The 13,176-nt window shown below is 47.1% G+C and overlaps 1 pseudogene; it reads left to right on the forward strand.

Moving 5' to 3' along the window:
- LOC141070789 (piwi-like protein 1 pseudogene) overlaps positions 1-428 on the forward strand; it is a 41,311-nt pseudogene extending 40,883 nt beyond the window's left edge.
- Positions 429-13,176: the final 12,748 nt, after the last annotated feature.

The raw sequence follows: 13,176 nt of genomic DNA on the forward strand, positions 1-13,176 counted from the left end.
TGCTATGTGGAGTGGATACCCCCCCACACACATACATATATACACTCATTTTTCTATATATAAATTACAAAAATCAATCAAGCAAGCAGATCACAGACCTGAAACAGCTTACTCTCATACACAATCCCAAAAAAGCAATAGGTCCGGGAAAAATGCCAACAGGGCCTATTATTCTGATTCTAGAATTCTGCAATTTAACAGGGTTAACTAATAGACTGAGAGCTGATTATTCTGTAATGAAAGATCTAGCAAATCACACTCGACCAGTACCAGAACAGAGAGAAAAACAAGTGGGAACAGTTTTGGACCATATTCACAGAGATGACAATGTACAGAAAGAACTTTGGGATTGGAGACTAAGTTTTGACAGTAAACTTCTGTTCTTCACTGGAGTTTTTCTGCTGTTTGCAAATAATAATTTGCCCTAATACCTTTAGTAAAAATACTTCTGTTTCAAATTCTTATGTCTGCTTCATGACTGGGGTTCAAATACACCAACTACTACCACCATCATCATCTTCTGCCTAGAGGCAGTTACTGTGCAAACATTGTATTGTGGAGTTTCCTCTGTGTGTGTGTAATTTGAGAAGGAACGACTCTTCTCCTGACAGAAAGTTTGGCCACTGTAAGATACATCACACCCTGTCAGGAGTACAACCCTCAGCCATACACCACATGAGAACGCCATACTACCCTAGTTGATGACACTATTTTGCTATACAAAATAAAAATACAGGCCACATATTTTGCAGTGTGGTATCTCCGTCACATGCCTCACCTATCTGTGGGCTAATAATTGTGGCATTTCATGCCTATATTGAACTGCTTTCGCTGTGTCTTTGGCTAGTTAGTGACACTAATTTTCTGTTTTTTAAAAAAATACTGGCCAGATAATTTAAAGTCTGGTATCTCCGTTAAACGACTCACCTACCTGTTGTCTAAAAATTGTGGCATTACAGGTCTACATTGAACTTTTTTTGCTGTGTCTAAGCCTAGTTATTAAAACAATTTCGCTGTGAAAAAAAATACAGGCCAGATATTTTAAAGTGGGGTATCTATGTCAAACAGCTCATCTATCTGTGGGCTACAAATTGTGCCATTTGAGGGCTCCATTGAATTTTGTTTGCTGTGTCTTAGCCTACTTATTGAAACAAGTTTGCTGTAAAACAAAAAAAATTGAAGACAGATAATTTAAAGTCTGGTATCTCTGTCACACCACTCACCTATCTGTGGGCTAAAAATTGTGACATTTTTGTTGCTCCATTGAACTGTTTTTGCTGTGTCTTAGCCTAGTTATAGACACTATTTTGCTGTTTTAAAACAAAATTCAGGCCAGATATTTTAAAGTGTGATATCTTTGTTACACACTTCACCTATCTGTGGGCTAAAAATTGTGTCATTTGAGGGCTCCACCAAAATGGTGAGCGGTGATGATGCCATAATTAGCATCACCAGCCCACTTCTCTGTGTTGTGAAATGCTCTCTGCTCACAATCAAAGAGGATGCATTGCAGGCGGAGATTGATGAGACGGAGCAAGGAACCATACAGGGTGATTACACACAGCCCTGTTATGAATGGGTCACCGAGGAGGATAGCAGGCCCAGGCTAAGCCACAGAAAACCATAGAGGTTGGTAACTAAGCGGATTGCAGACCCCTGATCCTGTCCACACAACTAGCCGTGGAGCGTACCTACGATGATCCTAGACACCTCGGCACAGCCGGAGAGCTAACTAAGCCTAAAGCAAGAAAGGGGAAATCTAAACTAGGCCGGAGCACACCCAAAAGGAATAGGTAGCCCCCAAACATATTGTCGGTGAGACAAGATGAAAACACAAACCCAGGCAGAAAAATAGACTGAGCAAATGATGGGGCCCACACTGACTAGACAGGAGAGGAAAGGAAAGACACTGTCTGCAATCACGCAAAAAACCCTGCAAAAAGTCCAACACATCTGATGCACAAAAAACACTGAAGTCACACGACTTCACCCTCACTATATCAGCACTCTGTTATATTCTGAAAGTAGAGCAAAAAGAGACCAATATAACAGTGGACAAAACAAACTGGCAAATGCAGTAGCATATGGGCGGTGATTCAGCACAGCCCCAGCTGGAGCTGGCTGACCCGCACAAAGCAAAGATAGACAAAACCAGATCAAATGCAAACAGAATAGCGAATGAACCACTTAGCTGAACATGCAGGGAAAGAGCAGGAGACATCAGACATCAGAAGGCACAAGAAGAAAATCACCAGCAGGGATAGAGGGAGTCAGCTGTCTTAAATCCCAATCAGAAACCCCAGATCTCCAATCGTCTTTCTCATTATCAGATGGCAAGCCTCTGTCAATCAGATCAGCTCCACTACCTCCAGTAACCACCAGAGGGAGTCCAGAAAGAGAACTCGCAACCCCTCTGTCAATCTGACCAGCTCCACTACCTTCAGTAATCACCAGAGGGAAGCCAGAGAGAGAATTCACAACACATCTCAGCCTCATCTCATCCCAACGTGGATTGGGAGACAATGAGGAAGAGGAGGAGAAGGAAGAACAGGAGCTACTTTCATGTGCTCTAGACGGTACTACAAGCACAACTGTCTTATCTGTTCAGCGTGGATGGCCTGAGGACAGTGAGGAGGGGGAGGAGTAGGAGAGCATGCATGGTCAGTCGTCCTCTTGGTGAGGACACAGAAGTGTTGCCTGTTAGCAGTCTGGCACACATGGCTGAGTTTATGTTACGCTGCCTTTCCAGTGACCCTCGCGTTCTTAAAATTTTGTGTGTCAGTCATTACTGGTTGGTGACACTGCTAGACCCATGCAACAAGGAGAACTTTCTATCTCTCATTACAGAGGCAGACAGATCTACTAAAATGGTGCAGTGCCAGAAGGCCCTTGTTGTGAAATTATTAAAAAAATACCCATCTGAAAACGCTGGCGGCAGAGGTCACAGTTCGTTGGACAACCAAGGAGTACAGGCGAGAGAGACACAACTCCAATCCAGCAGAGGCAGGGTAACACTGGCAAAGTTCTGGGACAGTTTTCTCAGACCTCCCATTGCACTGGCCCTGAGGAGCAGGGTACTCTCACAAGGAATGCAAAGTTTTGGAAGATGCCGAGGGAGTACCTTGCTGACTGTACCAACGTCCTCTGTGATTTCTCTGTGACTTTTAATTATTGGGTATCCAAGCTGGACACATGGCATGAACTGGCTCTCTACACCTTTGGAAGTCCTGGCCTGCCTTGCTGCTAGCGTTTTATCAGAGCGGGTTTTTAGTGCCACTGGTGGAATTATAACTGATAAGCGCATCCTCCTGTCCACTGAAAATACTGACAGGCTGACTCTTATAAAAATGAACAAGGGCTGGATTGGGCCAGACTTTTCTACACCACTGAATGATAACAGCCAAACAACCTCAAATCCAGTGTCAGTTTTTGGGAGGTATATTCCCATGCACCTCTTCACACCCACACATGGGTATGCGCTTCCTGATTTTGCCTATTTGCTGTTATCCTCCTTCTTCTCATCATTTTCATCAGCCACCACCACTAGATCACCATGGTGACCGTGGTCCGTAATACAACAGCCACGCTATTGTGGTATTTTTGATGCCTGTAAATTTTTTTTACACATTATGTTGATGTGTACCCCCCAGGGGGAAATGTTTGTCAGCCATACACTTAGTGTAAACGGAGTCAGCATGGGTTTGTAACTAATAAGTCATGTCAGACTAACTTAATTTCCTTCTATGACAGAATCACTGATTGGGAGGATCAGGGAAATGCTGTAGCTATAGTATATCCTGACTTCAGCAAAGCATTTAACAAAGTATCTTACACAATCCTTATTGAAAAATTGGCTAAGTATGGAATGGACAAGGCAACTGTTAGGTGGATTCATAACTGGCTTAGTGATCGGACCCAAAGAGTGGTCGTAAATGGCTGCACATCCAGTTGGAAGAATGTCTCAAGTGGGGTACCACAGGGCTCTGTCCTGGGCCCTGTATTGTTCAACATCTTTATCAATGATTTAGATGAAGGAATTGAGGGTAAACTGATTAAATTTGCTGATGACACAAAGCTAGGAGAGATAGCTAATACTAGAGAAGAGAGAGAGAGGATTCAAAAAGATATAAATAAACTGGAGAAGTGGGCAGCAACTAACAAAATGGTTTTTAACAGTGAAAAATACAAAGTACTACATCTGGGCAATAAAAATGAAAAAAGCATATACAGAATGGGAGGAATAGGGCTAAGCAACAGCACATGTGAAAAAGACTTGGGTATACTAATAGATCACAGACTGAATATGAGTCAACAGTGTTATGCAGCAGCAAAAAAGGCAAATGCAATTCTAGGATGTATTAACAGAAGCATACAGTCTAGATCACGTGAAGTCATTATTGCCCTCTACTCCTCTTTGGTCAGACCTCATCTGGAATACTGTGTCCAGTTTTGGGCGCCACATTTTAAAAAAGGCATCAACAAACTGGAGCAAGTTCAGAAAAGAGCGACCAGAATGGTGACCGGTCTGCAAACCCTGTCTTATGAGGAAAGGTTGCAGGATTTGTGAATGTTTAGCATGCAAAAGAGAAGACTGAGAGGAGACTTAATAGCTGTCTACTAGAGTTGAGCGAAACGGGTCGAAAAATTTCAAAAGTCAACGACTTTTGGCAAAGTCGGGTTTCATGAAACAAAACCTGACCCTAGGATGAGGTCGGCCACGAGGTCGGCGACTTACGTGCCAAAGTCGCGTTTCAAAAGTTTGTTTTGCGCTCTTTTTCAGCCAATCAGGATCCACGGACACTGTGGGCAACGTGATGACATAGGCAGGGGTCACCACCATCTTTCAGAAGGGCATGCAAGTGATTGACTTGCTTTGGTGGGCGTCACAGGGGTTATAAAAGGGCGTGCACGCCGACCGCCATCTTACTTCTGCCGATCTTAGCATAGGGAGAGGTTGCTGATTCTGTAGGGAGAGCGTTAGGCAGGGAAGAAGAAAAAAAAACTGCTTCTGCTGCTAGCGATTTTGCCTGTGCAACACACCAGTCACTGTGTGTGCAGTGCAAGGGGAGGCTATATTGTGGTGGATCAGCGGTGTTGGTTGTTAGGCTGCCTTCTAAGGCTTCCTGACAGCTGCATTGCTGTTTCCCCACTGCTCTGCAAACTGCTTTTTTAAAAGCAATCCCAATTTTTTTTTTTGTCCTGCTGAGGTACTGAGCGTGCATTTATTCACACCATACAGCGGTGTACGCTCCTCACACAGTACCGTGTAACGGCTGTTATCACAGCCACAGTGAAGCTATCTGTGTGTCACTGTGGAAGGATAAGTGGAGGACTTGTTCCGTTCTTACAGACCTACACTCTAGGGAGATTCCTATTCTGCCCAATTCTACATACATCTTGTAGTTTGTGATACACTAGCTAATTTCTGCCTGTGACATAGCGCTCTGATATTCAGTGGGCCTCACACAATCCAAAAGTGTCCAGTGTCCACAAGTGTCTGCAGAAATTCAAAATCTCCCTTATCCTGTAGTCACTTTTTTCACACCTGTGCCATCGAGCCTGTGACATAGCGCTCTGATATTCAGTGGGCCTCACACAATCCAAAAGTGTCCAGTGTCCACTAGTGTGTGCAGAAAATCTAAATCTCCCCTGTCCTATAGACACCTTGTACCTTGTTTTACATTACTATATAGTTTGTTGGATTTTGTCTACATTTCTAACAAAAATGAGGAAGGCTGGTGGAAGAGGCCGTGGAATTGGGCGGGGGTTGGCAGCTGGTAATGATGGTGTTGGTGGTGGATCTGATGGTAGTGGCAAAAGCAAAATAGGACCGAATGCAGGAGGTGTTGAGCCTGCGTCATCGTCTGGCTCCATAAGGCTTCGAAGGCTTAGTTTTCTAGGAGTTGGCAAACCGCTTTTAACGCCAGAGCATCAGGAAAAAGTTTTGTCTTACATTGCTGACTCAGCCTCCAGCTCTATCGCCTCCTCTTCTGAAGTTGTAAAAAGTAAAAGCACTGAGTCGTCATTGGAGGCTCATGTTCATGAACCACACCTTTCCTTGTGTCCTTCACCCCAACCAAGATTGAAGGATGACGCAGGCCATACTACTGATTACTCCATGGAGCTGTTTTCACATACCATGCCTGGATTATCAAGTGAAATGGTGAATTACCCAGGCCAAGATGAATCTGACATGGAGTGCACTGATGCACAGCCGCTGATAGATGATTCTGCTGGTACATTCACTCAGAGCACTACATTGTCCTCGCAGTGTACAGAGCCAGATTCTGACCCTGATGAGACTCAGGTGCCCCTTCCCGCACACTATACCACCATACACGGTGACACAGAGGAAGGTGCACATGACATTGAAGAGGAGGTGATGGATGACCCAGTTGTTGACCCAGATTGGCATCTATTGGGGGAAGAGGGTGCTGCTTCCAATAGCTCAGATGAGGAGCATCCACCGCAGACATCGACATCGCAACAGCTGTTATCTGGCAGGCCCGGAGCACTCCAAAGACAGGTTCCAAAAATCAAAAGAGTTGCTGGACAGCTTGTCCAGAGGGTCAAAACATCACAGCGTGCTAGGCCGCAAAATGTCTGCCAAAGTAGGAAGAGTGCAGTGTGGCACTTTTTTGAACAAAATCCTCATGATCAGGCCAAGGTTATCTGTAAGAAGTGTGCAAAGACCTTTAGCCGAGGGAAAAATCTGAAAAGTTTGAATACCAGTTGCATGCTTAGACATTTAACCAGCATGCACTTGCAAGCGTGGACACAACACCAAACCTCAAGTGCCACATGTGCAACTGATCACAAAGAAGGTAGTCAGCAACGCTACATTGTTTCCCCCACTGTAAGCCCACCGGTTAGCACAGCAGCAAATGTTGAGGTGTCGTTGCAAGGCCACAGCAGTCAGGGAATCCCACTGTTATATCAACGAAATACTGAATCTAGGCCATCAGAAAGAACACCAACTCCATCACCATCATCAACCCTCTCTCAGTCCGCCCTGTCCACCGCTACTTCCACCATATGCAGCTCTAAAGTCCAGCTCACCCTCCCAGACGCTATGAGTAGGTCAAGAAAGTACTCAGTCTCTCATCCGCGTACACTGGGTTTGAACGCCCACATTGCCAAACTAATCTCGTTTGAGATGATGCCCTATCGGTTGGTGGAAAGCACAGCTTTCCGCGAACTCATGGCCTATGCAGTACCACGCTATGACCTACCCAGTCGCCACTTCTTCTCTCGCAAAGCCATCCCAGCCCTCCACCATCATGTGAAAGACCGCATTGTCCATGCACTCAAGCAGTCAGTGAGTGGAAAGGTGCACCTCACAACTGATGCATGGTCCAGTCGGCATGGCCAGGGCCGTTACGTGTCCATCACTGCGCACTGGGTTAATGTGGTGGATGCAGGGTCCACAGGGGACAGCGGTGGTGGGACAGTGCTGCCTAGCCCACGGTATAGGAAACAGTTGGCTGTAGGCGTTCCACCCTCCTCCTCCTCCACCTCCTCCTCCAGAAGCGAAAGCTCGTCCACAGAGCGCAGTCGTACGAGCACTCCATCTGCAGCTGCCACTGTTGCACACGAGGTGTCCCCCTATCGAGCAGCTAGTGGAAAGCGTCAGCAGGCTGTGTTGCAGATGATGTGTTTGGGCGACAGACACACCGCCGAGGTGCTGGCCGAGTACTTGAAGCGACAAACTGAGTCATGGCTGGGCAGTGTACATCTTGAGGCAGGCAAGGTAGTTAGTGATAACGGCCGTAATTTTGTGGCAGCCATAGCCCTTTCAAAACTCAGCCACATACCTTGCTTGGCTCACACCTTGAACCTGGTGGTGCAGTGCTTCCTCAAAAATTATCCGGAGTTAACAGCCCTGCTCCATAAGGTGCGAAGACTGTGCGCGCACATCCGCCGGTCGCCTGTACACTCCGTTCATATGCAGAAGCTGCAGCGATTGCTCCACCTTCCCAACCACCGCCTCATTATCGACATTGCAACAAGGTGGAACTCCACCCTGCACATGGTGGAGCGGCTGTGCGAGCAGAGGCAGGCCATAATGCATTTGTGGGAGGATACACAGCCAGGCACTTTGAGAGCAGACATGGAGTTGACAGGTGTGCAGTGGTCGAAGCTGAAAGACCTCTGTAAAGTCCTTCAGTGTTTTGAGGAATGCACATGGCTGGTAAGCGCAGACGACGCCATCCTAAGCATGAGCATCCCACTTATGCGTCTGCTCATGCAAACTTTGACGCACCTTAAGGAGCAGGCGTCTGCAGCCAATGTTGACGAGGAGGAAGAGGTGGAGGGAATCCTTGATGACATTCAGCCATTGTCTGCTCAGGGACCTCTCCTGGACGAGTTGGAGGAAGAAGAGGAGGAGGAGGATGATGATGGGGATGATTACTTAGGGGAGGAGGATGCATCTCGTGGGGCAAGTGAAAATGTTGGCGTGGCAAGGTCTGGTACAGGGTTTGTGCGTGACTGGAGGGATGTGGATTTGCCAGAAAGTGCTCCTCCAACCAGCACTCGCAGTGCATCATTGACACCGGGAACATTGGCCCACATGTCAGATTATGCCTTGCGGATCCTAAAAAGGGACCCCCGCATTGCCAAAATGATGAACGTTGACGACTACTGGTTGGCCAGCATCCTGGATCCACGCTATAAAGGCAAATTCCAAAACATTATGCCACAGGAGAACCTTGACCTAATATTGGCTAATAAACAAGCAACTCTGGTAAATCGGTTGCTTGAGGCATTCCCAGCACACAGCAGCGGTGATGGTTCTCACACGAGCCGTACGGGCCGGGGGCGGCTTGGCAGAGGTGTTCATGGTGCACACAGCAGAAGTGGCGTTGGAGACAGGGGTTTCATGACAATGTTGTGGACTGATTTTTCAAGTACCGCTCACACAACTGGTAATACAGCATCGATGGAAAGTGACAGGAGACAGCAGTTGTCAACTATGGTTACAAACTACTTTTCCTCCCATATCGATGTTCTCCCACACAGGTCATTCCCCTTTGACTATTGGGCCGCTAAACTGGACACCTGGCCTGAATTGGCCCAATATGCCTTACAGGAGCTCGCTTGCCCAGCTGCAAGTGTGCTATCGGAAAGAGTCTTCAGTGCAGCTGGATCAATCCTGACAGAAAAAAGGACCCGTCTGTCAACCCAAAATGTGGATGATCTAACCTTCATTAAAATGAACCATGCATGGGTTTCCAAGGATTTTGTCCCACCTTCCCCTGATGACACATAGGGTGACAGAAAAATGGCTTGCTTTGGTCCACCTCTTCCTGGGACTTGACCTATTTCACCTTTTGCATCAGCTGAATGTCCAACATCAACATATGCCACTTTCTAAAACTCCCTAACTGTGCTGCCTCCCCCCCCCGGCCGGGGTCACCACCTAGCGCACGACACCGTGCGAGTGCCGTTGCCCTGGACAGGTGGGTAGGCCGACTCTTGAGCGCGGGCGCTGGCACAGGGTCCCTCATAGTGCAATCAAGTGTCTCTGACGGTGGTGGTGCACACCCGCCGTCAGACACACCGCCGTACTATGAGGGGCCCAGTGCCAGTACCGACGCCCACGAGTGGGCCCCCCTTGCTTGGGCAGAGCCCCAGCATTTGCAATCTTTACCTCTCCCTGCTCCTCCGCTGTGTAGTCTGGGCCGTCAAATCCATACTGTGCCTGACACCATCTGAGCCTGCCTCCTGATGTATAGACATATCTTTTGAATGTGTACGCTATCCATATATGTTATCCGGGGATACGGTACCCTTTCTCACCTTTGTGCAATCACGTGCAAGCCATACTGGGCCTAACACCGTCTGAGCCTGCCTCCTGATGCATAGACATATCTTTTGAATGTGTACGCTATCCATACATGTTATCCGGGGATACGGTACCCTTTCTCTCCTTTGTGCAATCACGTGCAAGCCATACTGGGCCTAACACCGTCTGAGCCTGCCTCCTGATGTATAGACATCTTTTGAATGTGTACGCTATCCATACATGTTATCCGGGGATACGGTACCCTTTCTCACCTTTGTGCAATCACGTGTAATCCATACTGGGCGTGAGAACGGCTGGCGAGCTGTTAAGCAAGCTACAGCACCTGTGGTTTGCACACGTAAGTTTTTCATTTTTTCAGGAATGACGGTTAGGCCTAATTCCAGAACTGCGGTTGACCTGCACTTACTGGGAAATCATCGTTCGCGAGTAATAATTGTAATCAGTGATCCCCATCACTAACGTTGTTCAGCGGGTTATCTGCACCTGTAAGCGACAAACGCTGGCCTTTTCAGTGTAGTGCACATGCAGCCACGGATATGTAAGGGCATGACACACCAGTTATTGGCCAATCTCATGTGCCAGAGCCTCACGTGTCCCTCTAGTAAGCCGGACTCGGACCGCGGGGCATGACAGAGTCTCGTTCGTTAACGGAATTAAGCTTGCAATGTGTGCATCTGTTCTGTAGCTGGCATGGTTGAGGTTGCCCGTGTTGAGTCAAATTACTCCGTAGGCTCCACTCCTGGTGGTGCCCTTCTGGACATTCCTTTAAGGTTCAGCTTTGCAACCATACTGCCCACGTAAAACAAACACTTTGCCTTCATGAACGCTGTTTGGAGGGTCATGACTCGTGGGAATAACGCCGCCCAATCAGTTAACCTGCTAGAGAGATCCTTCGTTGCTCCCAAGCATGACATCACACTCCCTAGGAGGAAGGTAATGCCACTGTGGCGACCGTACTCCTGGGGGTGACACAAGTGCACTGATGCCCAGCCACTGCTCGATGAATCTGCTGGTACATTGACCCAGACCACTACATTCCCCTCGCATGCTACATGGCCTGAATCTGACCCTGATGAAACTCAGGTTACCCTTCCCATATACAGTTCCATCTTACACGGTGACAAAGAGGAAGCTGCAGATGAAAGTGCAGGTTCGGCCCACCCGCCATCAGACACACCACCGTACTATCAGGGGCCCTGTGCCAGTGCCGTCGCCAACGAGTGGGCCCCCCTGCTTGCTCAGGATCACAGCACTTGCAAGGTTGAAATACTGTGCAGTGAGATGGAAGATGGGGATGACGAGGAGTCCAGACTAGTACAGGGATTCCCTAGCGAGGGGACTTTATTTGATTGTTTTCAATGTTGGGACAGCAATTTTTGGGGAGCACTATACTCTGGAGAATGATAGATGGGACCCACCATACACTGGAACATTCCAAAGATGGACATCAGACACTGGAGCAGCATTTACAGGGCCCATTATACACTAGAGCATTAGAAATGGGGCCCATTATGTTTGGAGCATTATTTGGGCCCATAAGACAGTGGAGCTTCATCCATGGGGACCAACATATACTGTAGCATTATGTGGAGCTCATCATATACTGTTTCAAACATTATATGGGACCAATGATTCTGTATGGAGAAATAGATGGGCCTCGTCATGAGATGTAAAAAGTGAAGTATTTTTCATTGTACTATACCGCTATTTCTCTGCCGTATCGGAGCATGATGAGTTGTGGTATGTGTTAAAGGGGCGCTCTTTCGCCCAGGGCACATGAAAACCTGGAGCCAGCCCTACCCCCCCACAACTTTAACCAAATAACCCCCATTTTTCAGTGCGTAACTTGTATTATGAAGTTAATTAAGGTTGACCAGCTTAAGTAAGAAGAATTGATGCTTTTGGCATTCAAATGGGCACTGTAGGTGTGTTTCCTGTCCTCCTCTCACTGCCGACTTTTATTCCCCATTGACTTACATTGGGTTTCGTGTTTCGGGACGACCCCGACTTTTCCCTATAATCGGCCGATCTTGCTTGACCCGACTTTTGGAAAAGTCGGGTTTCACGAAACGAAACTCGACCCTAAAAAACCAACAGTCGCTCAACTGTACTGTCTACAAATATTTCAAGGGCTGTCACACTGTAGAAGGATCATCTCTATTCTCATTTGCACAAGGAAAGACTAGAAGCAATGGGATGAAACTGAATGGGAGGAGACAGATTAGATATTAGAAACAACTTTTTGACAGTTAGAGTGATCAATGAGTGGAACAGGCTGTCACGAGAGGTGGTGAGTTCTCCTTCAATAGAAGTCTTCAAACAGAGGCTGGACAGACATCTGTCTGGGATGATTTAGCGAATCCTGCTTTCAGCAGAGGGTTGGACCAGATGGCCCAGGAGGTCCCTTCCAACTCTATGATTCTATTCTATGATTCTAGTGTATGCCCATTACAACCATAGGAGACCCGCTTCTTTAAATTGGGAAAAGATTTTTAGTAGGCCATACTCCACGTCTCTTCCGACACCACCACTAGATCACCAGGATGAATGTGTTCCGTGATGCAACAGCCAGTTTTTTTTTTTCCAAGGGTGTTTATGATGGCTATAAAGAAAAAGTTTCCACAGTATGTTGATGTGTAGCCCCCAGGGGGAAATGTTTGTCAGCCCATACACATAGTGTATGCGCATTACAACCATAGGAGACCCCCTCCTTTAAATTGGGAAAAGATATTTAGTAGGTCATCCTCCACATGTATTCCAAGAGGGATTGGGGTGCATGTAACTGTGAGGCAGGGCAGGCCTTGCATTCAATGCAATGCATAAGCATACAGTATGGGAGTGAAAAATTAATAATGGGAACTTGGTTGCATGTGGCCATCCAGGACGTCAGTTCAAAGGGTATTAGGGTGCGTCCAAATTTGGAGCAGGCCTTGCATTCACTTCCTGGGCAAATATTATGGGAGTACCAAATGACTAATAATGGAAACTTTGGTTTAATGATGCCATCCAGTGCGTCGGTTCAAAGGCTTATTGGGGTCCATGTAACTTTGGGGTAGGGCAGGCCTTGCATTCAATGCATGATCAAACAGTATGGGAGTGCAAAATTAGTAATTTGAACTTTGGTTGCATGTGGCCATCCAGGACATCGGTGAAAAAACTTACTGGGGTGCATGTAACTTTGGGGCAGGGCAGGCCTTGCATTCAATACATAGGCAAACACAGGGGTGGATTAAGGGTAGCCAGGGCCCCGGGCTGTTCAGACTCTGTGGGCCCCCCGGTCAAGCGACAGGGTCATGCGACGGGGTCATCATTATTATTATTATTATGGAGCCTCCACACCGCTACCTTCATAGGAATTACAAGGCAGA

The sequence above is a fragment of the Dendrobates tinctorius genome, unplaced genomic scaffold (assembly GCF_039654945.1).
Source record: "Dendrobates tinctorius isolate UK_male_01 unplaced genomic scaffold, ASM3965494v1 ptg000014l, whole genome shotgun sequence".
Classification (NCBI taxonomy): Eukaryota; Metazoa; Chordata; class Amphibia; order Anura; family Dendrobatidae; genus Dendrobates; species Dendrobates tinctorius.